The following is a 19,088-nucleotide window of genomic DNA, read 5'->3' as shown; positions in this document are numbered from 1 at the left end:
TACCTCCACTATCACCACCATCATTACCACCACCACCCCCACCATCACCACCACCACCTGTACCACAATCACCACCACCTTGCTCATTGGTCTTCATCCAACAGAAGGCATGTTGATTTTTCTCTCAAGGCCTCACATTAAGAGACTCAGAGAATGACCTGTGATATGATATAATTTCAGGGCTGAGTGACTAAGTCTGAGCCAGATGCAGATGCATCAGTAAAGGTCATATGCTCTACAGAAAGGGAGATGACCTCACAGATGCAGAGAGAAGCTAAGACTCACAGCGGCTACGACCTCAGAAAGGAAAAGAATGTTGCGGTTCTTGGTTCCTGATAGGCCCCTCAAGGCTGAACCTCCTCACATGTTGGAGCTTTAAAGATACAGCTGTATCAGGCCAGGCGTGGTGACTCATGCCTGTAATCCCAGCACTTTGGGAGACCGAGGAGGGAGATCGAGACCATCCTGACTAACATGGCGAAACCCCATCTCTACTAAAAATACAAAAAATTAGCCAGGCTCGGTGGTGTACGCCTGTAGTCCCAGCTACTCAGGGGGCTGAGGCAGGAGAATCGCTTGAACCCAGGAGGTGGAGGTTGCAGTGAGCTGAGATCGCGCCACTGCACTCCAGCTTGGGCCACAGAGTGAGACTCCATCTAAAAAATACAGCTGTATCAAATCTGCTTGTGCTTTGGCCATCTGAGAGGTGAGAATCTTCTGTTTTTGTTATTTGCAACCAATTCTTAAATAAGTAACAATGTCAAATCAAAATAATCATAGCATATTATTAAAACATTATGAAAATATGTAGAGATATTAAATTTATTTGAGATATAAGCTTATGTAGCAATATTTACATGGACATCACCCTTGCTTCCTATATCCAAACCAGAAAATTCATAGAGCTGACTTAATCGAAAATACAGAATTTAAATCTTTATTATCTTCGAAGTAAGGGATTAAGAAAGAATAATCCTATGATTCCTTCTCTTTACTAATTTATAGTATATTGCATGGTGAACACATTTGACTCTCAAGTCAACAAGGAATGAAAGAGATTAAGCAATTTCATTAGTTATCTAACTCTAAAATGAATGATGTATTTATAATGATTCAGGATGCTGATACAGTGCAAACATGTTCTTACTGCAGCCAAAGCTGAATTGGCTGGGGAGAAATGGGGATGATCATGAGTAAAATATTTCTTCCTTCATACTTAAAGACGGCAGAGAAAGAGAAAACACTGTAAAGGCAGCAAGATCATCATCTGGCACTTAATAAAGCTGAAAAGGTTCAGCTGCTGCTTCCAGCAGAACTCAAAATGAAGAAGTTATTTGTATCTTATTTTTCTTTAGCTCTTTTTACCCTATACCATACAGAGGTGTCGGCCACAGGGGAATGTCCAATGAATCATCTTGTTATGTTGCAGAACACAGAGGGCTTCTCTAGATTTTTTTTTAATGGTTTTTGAGAAATAAAAGAGCGATATTCCTGACTCTTTCATTACTTCCTCACTGAGAGAGTTAACACATTTAATTTCTGCTTGACAGCTGGGCATGGATTAAGCGTGTTAAGCAGGTAATCCCTTATCTTTCAAACCTAGAGATTTCCCCAATGGCATCTCAAAGATGTGCTTACAAGGCAATGTATATTTCGTTAGTTACTTACTGAACTGGAACTTGGTTTCCCGAAGGCTGTTACCACGTGTTTTACCAGGTGACCCATGTCAAAAATGACTTATTTCTCATTAATTCAAAATAAGCACTTGAAGCAATGCCCTGATATGTTTAAATGATGTGTTTATATTGGCATAAATAATGAATATATTCTTGTTATTGTTTCTAGTCCTTGACTTAACATCAGAATGCTTTATTTTTTTTGAAGATTTAAAAAATATATTATAAATGGAACACAGTCGTTTCAGAAAATGTGGAAAGTAAAAAAAAAAAATTGTATGCATAAGTCACCAATTCTTCCACCATGCACAGTTTATCACTTTTTTTTTTTTTTGAGACGGAGTCTCGCTGTCACCCAGGCTGGAGTGCAGTGGCACAATCTGGACTCACTGCAAGCTCCGCCTCCTGGATTCACACCATTCTCCTGCCTCAGCCTCCCCAGTAGCTGGGACTACAGGTGCCCGCCACCACGCCCAGCTAATTTTTTTGTATTTTTAGTAGAGGTGGGGTTTCACTGTGTTAGCCAGGATGGTCTCAATCTCCTGACCTCGTGATCCACCCGCCTCGGCCTCCCAAAGTGCTGGGATTACAGGCGTGAGCCACCGCACCCGGCCCACAGTTTATCACTGATAAGGTTTCCTTGTGTGCTTACCTTAAACATTTGAAATAATGAGTGATCAATATTTTAACTATTCATTTAATACTATAGAATAATTTTCCCAACTTTTTTGAAAACATGAACATTAGGGATAGCTTAGCTTAAGTGCTCAATCTTATACTATCCTTTTAGATACTGAGTAACCCCTAAATGTGTGTACTTTGATCGCACTTGTACAAATTTCAGCAATCGCGCTGATTTTCAGTAGATATATTATATGAATCATGTGAATAAAATTCAGTGAGATCTTCACCAAGCAGAAAACGATGTCCTCTGGCCTCCTACAGTTCCTAGGATACCTGCCTCAAGCCAGCTCACCAATCCGCAGCACCACTAAATATCTAACGTCCTGAAATACCAATTCCTATGGAAACCTCACCAAATGGACAGTGAAATGGGAGGATGATTAATGAAAGATTTTACTTCTCTGATGCCTGAGATTTTCTAAACACATTTCCTCTGTTGTTTTGTTCTAGAGTGAATTCTTTTAGTGCCTGAGACTGCATTGATTTATGTGGCTGATGTAAACAGGCACACACATCCAATTCTGAGTCTCTTTCAGGAAATATTACAAAATGTATACTACATTCCTCATCTCATAGATGTAGCTTGATATTTCTTATTTCTAGTTTTATTATAGTAGCATTTCCCCATTAGCCTTCAGCAGGAAATGACAGTGTACTTTTAAAATAACTTTATGTGTTAAAAGGATTTGGGTCGAGATAATTTAGAATTAAGAAGGAATAAACATATTTTGTAAATGTAATGTTCCAAAAGCCGTCTTTGGATCCCAGCCTAAAAGACTCTGATTCTTATCACAAGCACTCTTTTTTCTTTCTTTCCTTTCTTTCTTTCTTTTTTTTTTTTTTTTCAATCCTGAGATAATAGCTTTCCATCTTGCTGGTCTTGGGATGCAGGTTCTACCAACTTTAAAGACAGGGTTCCATAATAGAGTTGGTTTGAAATATTCAGGGCAATGATCCTGCAAGGCCAGTAAGAACTGGCCTGGGTCCTCCTTGCCCTGCAGAGGATGTGGCTGGATACATCAGAAAGATAGCTTCAAGGGCATGAGCCTGCCTGGCTCATTCTCTATATTTCTCTGATAAGGATGGGGCAGAAGAGGAAGTCAGATCAACAAAACCTACTTTTGTCAGGTCATGAGCTACTGCTAGATGCTTCATGTACCCATGAACTTACTTTATCAAACACTCCCACTTATAATTGAGGTTCAGAGAAGTTAAGACATGGCCCCAGGCCATTACAAAGAGTGGAGCAGCATCAGGGCTGAGTCCATGTGCTTAACTCTAAGCCCAGGACCTTCCAGTCTTCCGTCCCTCCTCTCCAAGGTCACAGTACCCAACCCCTGCAACCTGCCATGGCCTCCTCCCTTGCCTGTTAATTCTTCTTTCCTTGAGCTCTTCACTTGCAGCTCTCCCACTTGGACCACCCTTCTCCGTGTGAATGCACGTTCTCTCCAACACCTTTACGTTTAGTTTTGTGTCAGCTTCTCTTTCAATCTTGCCCAGCTCTCTCAGAGTGTTTCCACTTTCTATTGCCTTCTCTTTTTATTTCCCTTTCTCCCTTCAGAATACTATTCTTCTGAAAGAGCAAAATTAGTTCCATCAGCAACAAAGTGTAAAAACAGTATTATCAATAATATAATGACGTTAAAAATATCCTCAATCAGGCTGACACTTGAATCCTCCTTTAGGAGTCCCTGGAGGGCTCTTGACCCGGGCACAAAGGCAATGCTTCAGACCTCTGAGGAACTTTTCCACAAGATGGGGTTTGAGATGGGGCAGGTGACAAGAACTTCTTGGGGGAGAGAAATAAGGAAGAGAGAAAAGAGAGGAAATAAATGCACAGCTTTAAGTTTAACTTCCTCTTCGCTTTCTCTCTGCCTCACATTGGCACTCATCCAGGGCTTGTTCTCTTCCTAGCATTGGGGGGTGACCTTCTCCCATCTCCTAATCACTGTCATCTCCCTGCCTTCTTGCGAAATTTTCTTTTCTCCCCAGTTGTCAGTAGTTCTATGCAAATTCTTCTCAGGAAACAATGGTTACGTATATACACTGCAGACACAAAAATATTGGCCAGACACATGCAGAGTGTAGCCCTATTAAGAAAGGGCACTATTCAAATATCTTGCAGAAAATCTAGCTAGTAAATGTTCACTGATGATCATGTTTCATGAAATAGAATGACTGGTGAGCTGAGTGCTGCATCTGCCTGGATAGCCTCTTGTCTCACTCAGCCACGGGGCATCTTTCTCGCTCCCCATTGGTGGCATTCAAGAATCATGTTCTTTTCCATCATTTCAGGGCTGATATTAGTCCACAAATAACTCAGTCAGAACTGAGCACTAACACTGCAGGCCCAAGTTTATGAAGACACAAGAGTAAGTTCTGACCCACAATTGGGATGATATCTTATGGGAGGCTCCGTGGTTCAGATCAAAGTGCAAAAAAGACAAGTTTCATCTCATTTCATCCCATTTTCATAACATTGTAAATTCATATCTCAATAACTTCAGACAATTTTCTCAAATACGTATTATCTTAGTCATAAAGGGAACAATGAAAACATGTTACTGGATTTGACACAGAAAAACAAATCTAAGTAACTGCACCATTAGTGATAGGTTACATACAAAGAGAGACACTGTTCATTTTCTAATAAAGTAGCAATTCGTATTTCCTTAATTGGACACTTCCCAGGTTCTCCGTTTTTCCTAAGTTAGGTTAGGCAACTAAACCCACCACTCCAGGGAGATGAATTATAATCATTTTAATAGGGGAGTGTACGCTGACCTTGGAGTTCTCTAAATTGCTCAAAGTGAACAGGAAGTAATTATAATGGGCTGCAAGCACACTCAGGGAACTTACAAAATGCTGTTGAAAACTCACACTATAGCTATTATATGATAAGATTTACTGCTTGGTCCTTCAGACTTCAAACTTCTATCAAATTAACAAATAACATTCTTTAAAGAAGAACATCAGGAAGATAGTTCATGCATGATTTAGGTAAACATTATCAAATGCCTGTACACAAACGCACACAAAAATTGTGGCACAACATATGGGATGAGTAAATAAAACCACAGAGGAAATGCATGCCTACGTTCACACCTGCCATTCTGTGGGAGGTCTTCAACGAAAATGACCACCAAAGAACTACCTGGAAGAGCTCTGAGAACATTGTTCCTCCTCTCAGGAATGAGTGGGGAAGCTCAGTATTGTGTGTAAGCTCCTCTTCCAAGGCAGAGTCATGAATGGACAGCCGCGGACACTCATTCTGATTCACCATGTGTCTATGTTCCACTGGAGGATCTGTGGCCTTAGGGGCATCTGGGCAGCATTCAGGATGGGAGGAGGCCGCTCTGTGTCCCAGGAAAGGAAGAGGTAGAGGCCTTTAGAGTTTGCTGTACCTGGGGCTTATGTGAAGCGCGTTCTCCCACTCACAGCCTCTAGCTGACCTAGGTTTCTGAAGCTCCCAAAACAAAACCCCTGGAAAGAATGGGGCCTTATCTTCAGGATTCTGAGATTCTGGAAGGTAACCATACTGAGGTGGAGAAGAGGCATGGGAAGGAAAGAGAATAAATCAGAAAGTGAGAGAAATACTCTATAGGATTGGAGTTTAATGAATTGTGGTATGCACTTGCTAGAGTATTTTGCCTATTTAATTTTGACTAGAGACCTATAACTTTATTATGTGAATAACTTATACTTTAGGCCATTACCTAGCACAGCTAAATTAAATATTTATTTCAAGATGAGATTTGTTGGATGAATATTTAATGATAGGAGCTTTATTACTGAAAATTGTTATTATGTCATTTTTGATCAACACTGATCTTTTAGCTTTGTGTCTATTACTTTTTCATTTATTTTGGTATCTATAAGAAAGATATATTTTATTTTTATTTTCACACATTGTATATTAAGCTGAACATTTTATATGTTCCTACTGTCTATTTTTTATTTTCGTAGAGATGGAGTCTCCCCATCTTGCCCAGGCTGGTCTCAAACTCCTGGCCTCAATAAATTCTCCCACCTTAGCCTCCCAAAGAGTTGGGATTAGAGATGTGAGTCACTGTGCAAGGCCCTCAGATCTTCCTATTCTTAACAGTGGTTTTACTATTACTTTCCTACCCATACTATAACTTGATTTCAGACCAGAGTTTCCAATCAGAAGTTAAATTGTCATATTGAACTATTTTCAATACAAATGTTTGTGAAATATAGGAGAAAAACATGGTCTAAGAAATTCTGAAATGAATACATGTCCTAAAATATAATTTTAAAATGTTTGATATTAAATATACCACAGTCAAATCTGGCAATCCTTTAAATGATATATTAATGATTTTGTTGTTTTAGAATAATTTTGTCTGGATTTATTTCTATATAAATATTCCATCCTACAAACTACTTCTTATTTTTTTCACATACAGATCTTAAGTGTGCAACGCAATGAGGATGGAGCAACGTATACACCAATCAAGACAAAGAACATGTCCATTACCCCAAAAAGTTCTCTTACACCCGCTTCCAGGTGATGCCCCTGGCAACCATGAGTTTGGCTTGTAGCATCAAGACTTTACCTGTTCTTGAATTTCAATATATGGAACCAGGCAGGAGCATAATTCAGCTTCTTTTATTCACAGTTCTTGAGATTCATTCATGCTGTTGTTTGTATCAGTAGTCCGTATATTTTTTAAATTAGTGAATCATATTCCATTATGTAAACGTACTACAACTTCTCACATTATTCTGTTGATGGACACATGGCCTTTTCCAGTTTTGGTTGTTATGGGAAAAGCAACTGTAAACATTCTTAAGACTTTTTGTGGGCATTATTGTTTGTTTTTGGTAAATACCTACTAACAGTGGAATTGCTGGGTCTTAGGGTTGGTGTGAGTTTACATTTCTCAGAAACTGCTGAACTGCTTTCCAAAGTAACATTTTGCACGTATGAGAGTCTTAATTCCTCCACAATCACTCAAACATTGGGTGGTATTGATCCATTTGATGTTAGCCATTGGAGTAGTATGAAATGCTTTTTGTGAATGTAATTTTGGTTTAGCTCATGAACAATGGTATTGACCATATTTTCATGTGCTTAGTGGCCACTGGTATATTTTTTTTTTTGAAACATATGTCTAAGTATTTTGCCTATTTAATTTTGAATTTTTTTCTTTTTATTGAGCTGTAAGAATTACATAAATTCTGGATCTATGATAATCCTCAAGTATACATATTCCAAATATTTTCTTTTACAATGTGGTTTACATTATCATTTGTTTAATCATATATTATGAACAGAATTTTTAAAAAATCACATCCAATTAATCAAATTTTTCCTTTTATGTTGAGTCCATTTTGTGGACTAAATATCATTGCTATACCAAAGTCCTGAGGTTATGCTCTAATATTTTCCTCTAGCAGCTCTCTAATGTTAACTTTTATATTTAAGGCAGGATCCATCTTAAATTAATGTTTTGGTGATTTGTTATGTATTCTTGACAAAATGAGCCTTTTAATATGTTTTTTAAGTCTTTCATAATCTCTGGTAATATTTCCAATATTGAATTCAATTTCGTCTGATATTAATCTAATTCCACCAGCCTCCTTATTCTTACTTTTGTATGCTATATCTTTCCTCCATCTTTACACAGTTCTTTATCTGAGACTTTATATTATGGAGCTGAACCTGATTTTTTTTATCTCATCTTCCAGTCTCTGCTTTTTAACTGGAGTATTCAGTCTATTTATATTTAAGGCAATTACTGATATGATTGGTCATAGTTCTTCCGCTTTGCAATGCATTTTCATTTTGTCTCGTGTGTCTTTTATTCCTTTGTCTCCCCCTTCCTATATTATTTTGGGTTAGATTATTGCTATTAGAATTCCAATTCAATACTTTGATTGAATTTTGTTTCAATATTTAGTTAAACTGAAATCTGTACTTGTACTGAATTAAATGTAGGACAGTAGAAATAATCCAAACCAAATGAGAAAAATATTTTAAATTGTACTTTTTTAGTTATACATTATATTTCTTCTTAGTGGTTATTTTAGGAATTAAAATATGCATTCTTAATTTATCACTGTCTGTTTAAAACTATAAATATTACTTCACATACATTATAAAAGCTGTCAGTGAATAAATTAACCTATCTACCTGTGTTTTGCTAGTGTCATAATTTTTATAAAGTATTTGCTATAAACTTCACATTACAATTAAATCATTTTTGCATTAAATATCTAGTTTTAGATAAAATAATAGAGGAAAAAATACCATCTTTTACATCTGCCCACATGTTTCTTATTTTATTTTTATATTTTTGAGGAAGTCTTTCTCTGTGGTCCATGCTGGAGTGCAGTGGTGCAATCTCAGCTCATTGCAACCTTCACCTCCCAGGTTCAAGAGATTCTCGTGCCCCAGCCCCTCGAGTAGCTGGGATTACAAGTGTGTGCCACCACACGCGGCTAAATTTTGTATTTTTAGTAGAGATGGGGTTTTGTGATGTTGGCCAGCCTGGTTTCAAACTCCTGGCCTCAAGTGATCCTCCCCCAGTGACCTCCCAAAGTTCTGGGATTACAGGCTTGAGCCACCCTGCCAGTTGCATCTACCTACATATTTCTATTCTTTCCTGTAGATGTACATTTCCATCTGATATCATTTTCCTTCATGCTGAAAATGTTTTATGGTACAGGTCTACTGGTAATTAATCTTTTTCAGATTTTATTTATCTTAAAAGTCTTCATTTCAAATTCATGTTCTGCTTGATATAGACTTCTCAGTTAATGAGTCTGAGTCTGTGTGCATATGTGTATATGAGTGTGGAATGCTGATTTCCAGAGTTGTGCATTATTTTCTGATCAGGGTTGTTCCGATATATCCATTCTGCTTTCATAGAAATCATAATTCTTAGAGCACTATTTAAAAATATCAATAATTCAAGATAGCATAAATCAACCTTTATTATTATTTTTCAAATTCATATACTAGGCAGGAAGTAAAAAGAGAATTAAATGTACATTTGAAACAAAAGTATATTTGTAAAAAATCTTACATTTACTAAATTATAATGCGAATACAGATGGCCATTAAATTAATCCTTACACTGGAATTGGTATCCAGTTAACAATAATTCTCATCATTATTTATATTGGCCTAAATTCATTTTATCTTTGCAAAATAAAAATATGGAATTCTAAAACCAATCATTAGTTGATAGGGAAGGTTACCAACAGAAAACTATAATTCATAAATACAAACATATTTTATTATTAAGTATCATAATATATCATTTATTTGGTTTTAGTTGAATAAAACAAGTTACCCCAGGTTTCTTTGCATGTATGAAAGAAAATAAAAAATGTTATGACAACACAAAATATGGATGGTCATTACTATTTATTCATTTTCTCTAGTGCCACTGTTGTCTTGATTCTATAATCCAAACTCTCAAATTAAAATAGATGCTTCACATTTTCTAAAAGTATTCTTTTTGGGGGTTGAAGAGTGTTTACTCAGGAAACAGCCTCACAATGTTATGCATATTATATCTGTATGATGGATAGATCCCATGAAAATATGTCAAGCTTCGCTGGCAGGCGAAAACATATGGTAAGGGTTAGACATTTACCATGTGTGAATTTTCTAAGAATAAGTGGTAATAAAACTAGCTCTGCTGTCAGTCAGCTATTCAGTATTCCAAAGGATAAGTGCACATTAAATTCATGGTATTATATTCAGAATTTTAACATAAATAGCACTCCCATAGAGTAGCATGATAATGTTTATTGTTTGCCTATTTGTGGTGGTCAAACTTATTAGATTTGGTCCAAGTGTCTTAAAAGATTGAAATCGGAAAATCAGAAGTCATCTTGTCCAGTCTATATCTATCACAGATCTCATTCTTTACATTTACCAACTCCCTAGAGAATCTGTTACATCTTAAACAACTAGCAGAAGGAGAAAAGTTCTTCTGTTGTACCAAGATGTATTTCTCCTAGTTTTCAAATTATCGCTTTAAATTTTATATCATTGAATCTTCTCAGATAAGCTTCTTTCAGATGGTAGCTCAGAGCTCTATACCAGTTCCTACTGTATATCCACTATTTAGATAAATTATGAGAGCACAAGCCTGAAAATATTTCAAAATAGCTCTTTAATTTTACTAAAATTAAATCAGAAGTTTTTTTTTTTTAATTTTTCCTCGAAACCATGTGCCACTGTAACCCCAGAAGAGGTAAGGATATACATTGCTAAAAACAAAGAGAACACTGATGACTTTTTAATCTTAAAATTGACTTTCTTGACTTTTTAGCAAAGCAATGATTATCAAAGGCTTCATCAGGAGAGAAATGACTATTATACATTTTTTTATCTCCTCTGGGATGGACACAGCAGCTTGCCAGTTTAACCAGAGCTTTTCTCTTTTTCCTTGCTAACTCAACCAATATTGATTTTGTTTAGGCATCTGCTCAGCACAGGCTCTGGAGAGGTAGGCTCCAGGGAGTGAATCCTCATGGATGTTGGCATTATGGTGATGTCACTTATCTTCCTGTGAATGGTTGGAAGATATGTACATGGCCTTGCTCTGGCCAATGGCTACAGGGAGAATTCTTCTGTCTAAAATGTCCTGGGGGCAAAAACCCTTTTGTTCCCATGCCCTTTCTATTCAGAATTATGTTATGGGAGTACAGGACACTTCTTGCTGCAGTGGTTACCTTGTACCCAACAGGTGACTAGGGAAGAGTAGTCATTGTGCCAAGGATGGTACAGCAAAGTGATAAATGGCCCTGGGAATATAGGACCTCATGGAGCCACCTCCAGACATCTTGTTGGATGCGATTATTAATTACCTAGATAATTAAGTCTTGGGTTGTCAGGAATCCTCTTCCTTGATGCTGAAAGCCATCCTAACCACTACTGCACTTTTAGCACATCAAAAGGCAGGTCTGCAGACACAGATCTAAGAATTTCATTGAATTCCAAGGACAGAGAAAAGGAACATATGAAGAATAGGAAGTGGAAAGCCCCAGACTGGTTAGTAAGAAGAAAGAAACGAGGGAGAGCTAGGGAGGATTTGGAAGCGGGGAATGTGTTCTCATAGAACCTCCATAGGAGGAGGCAGATGTTAGAAAAATTTAGGACATGTGTGATAGTCAAAACATTCAACAACCAGTATGGCACAGGCACAGCCCTCAGGTTGGACTCCTGTCTTGCACTCACAAAGGGTGCTGTACCAGAGCAGCACCAATAGCGCCTGGCAGGCTAGCAGGGGGAGAATCGGTTTGCTGCTGAGAACCTGTCCCTGACCCCCACAACACACACCCAATTTTGTGGCATGGACATGCCTCAAAAATCCCTGCATGCCTCTGAATGTCAGGAGGCCCTGAAGACAGCTGGGGTGAGAGCTAGCCATCTTGCCTCGGTCTATCAGGGTGCCAGGCAAAGTTACCTCAGTCAAGGGTGATGGAAAAGAGTCCGTGAGAGCTGATGGAAGCCTGGCAAGACTGGAGTGCCACCAGACCCTGACTGGGGTAGCCACAAGTTACACCGTCCATCAGCCAGTGCTAATGGAATGCCCAGGGCAGACACACCTCAGAAGCCACTGGCACAGTGAGCCTTTCTGACAAGTGAGGATCACAGAAGCCCCTGGGTCTGAAGCTAAGATTCCTCTTGCATAACGAATCTCCCCTTCCCCTCACTCCTAGGGGACACTTTGGTTAAGTTTGGAAAGGGTGAGCAGATCTTGAAAGTGGAGCTGCTGCTGTCAAATCAGAGATTGGGTTACGTAAAGGGGTTATATAAATATAAGCCCATTATATAAATATAAATATAACCTTTTTATATAACCTAATCTCATAAAAATACAATCTGTATAATTCAAGATAGTGTAAATAAACCTTTATTCATATTTTTCAATAATAATATAACCCAATCAATCAATAATGATAATATATAATATAATAATCGGTAATAATAATATAACCCAATCTTATATAAAATCTGTATTCATACAGATATATAAATATATAATATATAAAAATATAACCCTTTTATATAACTCAATCTTATATGATACAATCTATAACACCATATATATGGGGTTATATAATTTATCTGTATATAAATTTGTATAGATATATTTATATATACAAATTTATATACATCTGTATATAAAGGGTTACATAAATATAAATATATAATATTTATATTATATATAAAGGGCATTATACACATATATATAATAAGAGGTTATTTATATATAATTATAACCCCTTTATATAATGCAATCTTATATGATACACTCTGTAACCCCAGTGACAGATTATATTAGTCTGTTCTCACGCAGCTATGAAGAAATATCCGAGACTGGGTAATTGATGAAGGAAAGAGGTTTGCTTGACTCACAGTTCCACATGGGGAGTCCTCAGGAAACTTACAATCATGGTGGAAGGCAACAGGGAAGCAAGGAACCTCCTTCACAAGGTGGCAGGAGAGACAATGCGTGCCGAGTAAAGGCAAAAGCCCCTTATAAAACCATCAAATCTCATGAAAACTCACTATCATGAGAACAGCATGGGGGAAACCGCCACTATGATTCAAGTACCTCCCCCGGTCCCACCCTTGACACATCGGGATTATTAAAATTCAAGATGACATTTGGGTGGGGACACAGAGCCAAACCCTGTCACAGCTCCCAATGGATGGCACTGCACTCCAACAACTTCCTCTCCTCCCTACCCCAGAGACGGGGCTCTGTGAAAAGCTGAAATCACTTATAGAAAAATAAAGCTCAGGTGAGCTCTACTTGAGACGTGTGTTGCTGGGAAACATTTTTTTTTTCCGAGTTACACTCTCGAAAGAAAGCTCCATCAGGCATACTGTGCAACACAGAGATTCTGAGCCCAGGTTCTGCTTGGTTACTCTTATTGCCATGGTCTTATTTTCTCACCATCATTTCTTAGAGTTCATTTCTGAAATTAAATACACATTCTAAAATAATGAAGTCTGGATTTTGTATGTGCTCATTAATCATTTTAAAATTTGCTATGTTTTAATTATCTTTAGTTGCTTACTCCCACTATTATTTAATTGAAATTTATATTCCACCTATTTTTAAACCAGTTGGAATTATCTTTTTAATTAAGCACTATTTGAAATAGAACAATCAGAGGACTGCCATTAATCCACTAACCCTTCTTGGGAATTGGGTGGGGTATCAATCAATCATCAGTCAATTAAAAAACAGAAAAGCTTCCAGATGGCTAAAAGAAGCTACAAAACTCAAAGGATTATAGGATTATATATGTATTACAGTAAAAATAAGTAAATTAATTAAACGAGATCATGAATGTGGAGTATCCAGTTGTCTGAGCAGCTTAAACAGTGTGGTCCTTTCCCTAAAGGTCTTATACTATAAGACCTTGTGTAAGTATATTATAAATTATTCTGGGGCAATGATCAAAAAGAAGGTAAATAAGCACAAGTAATCATCTTTTAAATGCTTTAAAACATTTTAGACATTTCAATGGTTTATTCATCTAAAAATCACTGGATTGAAAGCGTTGAGTGGAACCAGTATCCCTTCTGCTTCTTGTTATGGAAACCTATTTAATAAGAAACATACTGAACAATAGCAGTTCAGCATTTCTTAATACAAATCTCCATGGTTATTTGTCTTGCTTTGTCGCCTAGGCTAGAGTGCAGTGGTAGGATCTCGGCTCACTGCAGCATTGACCTCCTGGGCTCAAGCTATCCTCCCACCTCAGCCTTCTGTGTAGCTGAGACCGCAGACGTGCATCACCATACTTGGCTAAGTTTTGCAGGTATTTTTGTAGAGATGGTGTTTCCCCATGTTTCCCAGGCTGGTTTTGATCTCCTGGGCTCAAGCTGTCTGCCCACCTCGCCCACCAAAAGTGTTGGGATTGCAGGTGTCGAGTCACCTTGCCCGGCCTAAGAGCCCGTTCTTAAACTTTGGGCTCTAAAAGAAGTCTAAGTACCAGGCTAAGTACAAAAATCATTTTATAAACTCCATTTTGCCCTTTTGTTTAGATGTAATTCACTGAAACACGACTGATAGACCCCGAAGAAGAAAAGGGCCGAATATTATTTGGGTCAAGAATACTTTACTCGCAGGAAGCAAAAACATTCTGAAAGGTTCCAAATGAAAGAAGACATCTGATGGGCAATGTGTAAATCACTGGGCTAATCTGATTTTGTTATGCACTTACACCTGTGATTCCGGATGTCAAACTTCGCAAGTCCTTTATCCCTTGAATTTTCCTATAAAATACCATTGAAAGAGGGAAAGAAGATGGCTAGTGGACACTTTTCTACACCATCAATGTAGAAGGTTGGCAACAAGGACTTACAACTTATTTGTAAAATTTTGTCCAAAACAGACATAATTGTATTATTTGCAAATTTAAAGACTAAATATAATTACATACTTTTCACTTCACATAAAAAAGTAAATGCATCCCTGTAACAACACATAATTAGAAACTGTACATCTTAAGAGTAGATACTTTACACTTTAATGAAACAATATTAAGTAATTTGAATCAACACTGAGCAACCTCCAAGCCTGATATATATTTTCTATATTTTAATCTAGATATTTTAACATTAATATCTTTAAAATTTCTAAGTGCATATTTTTTAAATGTTTAAGATAAGTTTTCCATTTGTTGGCTCCTTGGAAGAATATATTTAGAAGAACAGCTCCCTGCAGCAGGGAGACAGATTTTTTCCCCCATGTATTAGTTATTAGACTGTAATGCAATAATGAGGGTCTAGGTTGAAGATTGCTTTTCTATTCCTTTAGCCTGCTGAGCATGAAAATGTCTTCAATGTTTCTCAGTAACAATGTAAATACAGCTTGTCTTGATAGAGTTGGCACATTAACCATATCTGGTCATTTGGAGGCAACTGGCCACATGAGCCTAGCAACCTTCCCTAAACATTGTCCCAGGCATCACGTTGTACTGAAATAGGAGCTGAGAGAAGTACATTTCAGGTGGCTTATGTGCAGGAAAAAGCAGATTCTGTCTGTTTCAGGAAGGTTCAATTGATTATTCATTTGAAATATCAATTATTACTCTGACAGTATTTTCTTAACTAGTTTTTATATAAAAATTTAGTCACTATTATCTGTGTATTCATTTTATTAAAAAAACCCCAGTGCTTACAATTCCTTGTTCATAGTGATATAAATGATCATGCTTTTTAAATAATAAAGGACAAAATGAGCCTGCATGCTAGTCATCATCATAATGCATTACTAAAAAGATGTACTCTCAAAATGTCTTTTACTTAACCCTCCCAATACCCAAAATATTGCTTAACAATAGTGGCTTGCTATTTTAAGAGAGTAATCAGGATTGAAATAGTGTTATAATCAGCTAATGGTGCTGAGAGTGGGTGAAGGAGGGAGGTCAAGGAGAGCCCCAGATGTAGATGATGAGAATCAGCTCTCTGCACAAGGGAAGTGGAGGGTTGTGGGTAGGTGAGAGTTGGTGTGGGTGGGTGTGGGTGGGGGGTGCTGTTGCAGACAAAGGAAGAAACAGGGATATAGGTCCAGAAATGGGGGCGGGAGTAGGGTGGTCGCAGAACCTTGAGGGGCTCCCTGCAATTATTTCTGGAGCCTAAAGCAAGAGGTATAATGGCATTAGAGGGTTAAGCAGGGCAGCTGCAAGCAGGAAGGAGATGATGAGGGAAGAAACTGGGGGAGACTTGAGAAAATACTGGGTAACATTGGCAGCAACAATAGTTGTTTGGATGTGGGCCAGTGACAGAGTAAGAGCAGTACAATCCAAGCCTCCTGGAGCCAGGAGAAGGTTTGTTAGGTTCGGACATTGAGTTCAGTTTCAGACTTGTCACTTATGAGAGTTGAGGGTGTGGCTGGGGTACTATTTGGAAGAGAAGTGCACAGTTACTTAGGCATGAAGATATTCATATGTATCGCGTGCTGCAGCACTCAAATGTGCAACTTAAAATATTATGGTTTCTTTTTGAAGTCTTCCATTTAACAGCAAAAAATCCTGGATTTATTATAGGGAATCTGTAACTCAGTCCATGAACATGAGGCCTTACAGCATTTGAAATTAAATTTAGAAATATATCACATTTTACAAAAATGCTAGGTGTAATGAACAAACAAAATCCAGCAAACAGCAAGCCTATTCTGAGCCATCATTCTTACTACCCCCATGCTGGTCTTCACACTTGGCAATCAGTGTGGCCATGCAGGGAGCTCACACATTATACTGCATCCTACCTCTGCCTTCTTGATGTCAATGTCTCAACACAGTTAAGCTGCAAAGAGGATGAAATTCTTTTTTTTTTTTTTTTTTTAAATGGAGTCTCACTCTGTCACCTGGGCTGGAGTGCAATGGCGTGATCTCGGCTCACTGCAACCTCCGTCTCCTGGGTTCAAGCGATTCTCCTTCCTCAGCCTCCTGAGTAGCTGGGATTACAGGCCCCTGCCACCACGCCTGGCTAACTTTTTGTATTTTTTTTAGTAGAAATGGGTTTCACTATGTTGGCCAGGCTGGTCTCGAACTCCTGACCTCGTAATCCACCCACCTCGGCCTCCCAAAGTGCTGAGATTACAGGTGTGAGCCACTGAGCCTGGCCAAGGACGAAGGTTTAAATTAACGCTTTATAAATCCTGGGAGACTTCATTGATATTGCCCAAGATGTGTTACTGGGAACACACGTTTTGCCCAAGATTTGTTGCTGGGAACTCACAGTACTAGATGCCATTTTCTCTTGATAAAAAATCAACCTCAATGATATTTTCTCCAGATAATCTCTTTTCCTGGACACATTTATTTTATTATTATTTCTTTAGTATCTCACCTTCTATGTACTGTTACCCTTTGCTCTATTGGTCAAGTGGAATTGGTAGCAGTAGATGTTCAATCTTTCATGAAAACCTTGCCACTTTAAAATCTGAAAACATCATCAGGTTTTTAAAGATATAGTGGAGGGTATTGTTTAATATAGTATAATAGCAAACATATAAAGACAACCTCTTCAGGACCTGGAAATATTTTTGTCAAATGAAGTTTTGCTTAATCTATTGCCATTACTCATCAATCAAACTCAGTTTTTAAAAGAATGAAGTTGTCTGTGTCTTTCTTGATTTATTCATTCATTCATCTAGCACATACTTATTAAGCACTTATTATGTGTTTTGCAAATTTCAGGTAATAGGACTATAAGGAACAAAAGAAACAAAATCTTTTGCCTTGACAGAACTTACCTCTTAGTGAGGGAACACAGGCCACGTTAATACAAAAGTAGGATTTGTGGGTGTTTACTAATTGTTATGATACACCACTAATACATTTTTTTCTTGCTTTATACCAAAGGAAATAGTACTTTTTATTAAATAATTAGACAAAATTCAACAACCTTCTTGGTGCAGTTCGATTTTATTATATTTATATATTTTTAATTGGATGCAAACGATTTTTTTCCTTTCAGTCTAAAAATATTGATTAAAATCCATTCCTTTACCCAGCGGTGGTACAAACATGTTTGAAAGAGTCTTAGAAAAATTGGTCCATTCTTTATTTTCTTACTTTAAAAATAAATCAACTGAAGCTTGGAGATCTTATGTGACTTCTCCAACGATGTATAGTTGATATCAGAGATGGAACAAAATCCAGTACATTAAGGAAGCAATTCTGAGAATATTCACAATTACTCCACTATAGTGTGGAATAAGACTAGAAGTGAATTTATTTTCAAATTAAAAAAAATTATGAATCAAAACATGTGAAGTGGCTTAAAATCATATGTTGGTTGAATTGAATGAGAAAGGTGAAATTGGACAAAAACATGCATGGACTATATCTCGGCATGGTCCCATAGAGGCCATGTCTTGTCCCTCAATAAACATTTTTTTTTTAATTTTAGAGCATAATTAAGTTACTCCTTAATGACTATTTTAAGGGACACTAACAAGGGTATAAAAATAAAAGCCAAGGTATGTGAACTTTCCATTTACGTAAGCTTGCTAAATAAGCCCCTCTTCCTGCACCTCTCTAGGCAACTGATCCTGAGCACACGTCTCCATGGCGGCAGGAGTCATTGCTTTTTAGATCACATTCTCCGAGCAAGAGCCGAGAAATCGATATCTCTCACAAGGCTGTAGACGTGCTGGAACTGATTAGTCATTAACCTATTGTCACTCCTCCCAGCGCTCATGGAAGGAGTTGCAGCATGTCAATGGATTTTAAAAGAGTACCAGGATTAAACTTCTCCATGGCAGTGGGCATTTGTGAAAGGTCTGTTCTGAAATACCAGTACCATCTTCTCACATGTTAAGGGCCAAAAATCTCAGTAAGTCACTCCAAATCAGGTTTTACAGATGATTTTTTGAAATATTGATTCTGGTATTGTCCCTGAAAATTTAATTTATCAAATAAGCCAATTAAGTAGCATCTTTTAAAGACATGTAGGGACCATTCAGCACTGGATGGACAAGAAAGTGAACATATTAATCTTACAGTCAGCAACGTTTTCTTGATGCTTTGGAAACTGAACTGCAAAGAAGTACTTAAATGAACTGAAAGAGTTAATTTGACTTCTAAGAGCCATAAACTGGCTTGGGTTGGGTGGATTCTGTATTCCCAGACTCTGGTTCAATAAAAATGTAAATGTTATCTGGGTACACAAAGCATATTTCATGGCGATAATGAATCTGTTGACATACC

At 37.5% G+C, this 19,088-nt stretch overlaps 1 long non-coding RNA gene across 1 annotated transcript; it reads left to right on the top strand.

Moving 5' to 3' along the window:
• The first annotated feature begins 309 nt into the window (after window positions 1-309).
• Window positions 310-18,720, top strand: LOC129528052 (uncharacterized). The gene is made up of 5 exons (XR_008673213.2): window positions 310-706; window positions 6,791-6,891; window positions 14,056-14,186; window positions 14,413-14,713; window positions 18,421-18,720. It is a non-coding gene; the product is annotated as an uncharacterized lncRNA (long non-coding RNA).
• Window positions 18,721-19,088: the final 368 nt, after the last annotated feature.

The sequence above is a fragment of the Gorilla gorilla genome, chromosome 19 (genome assembly GCF_029281585.2).
Source record: "Gorilla gorilla gorilla isolate KB3781 chromosome 19, NHGRI_mGorGor1-v2.1_pri, whole genome shotgun sequence".
Lineage (NCBI taxonomy): Eukaryota > Metazoa > Chordata > Mammalia > Primates > Hominidae > Gorilla > Gorilla gorilla.
The sequence above is the reverse complement of the archived record's forward strand: the minus strand, read 5'-3'. Positions and strand labels throughout refer to the sequence as shown.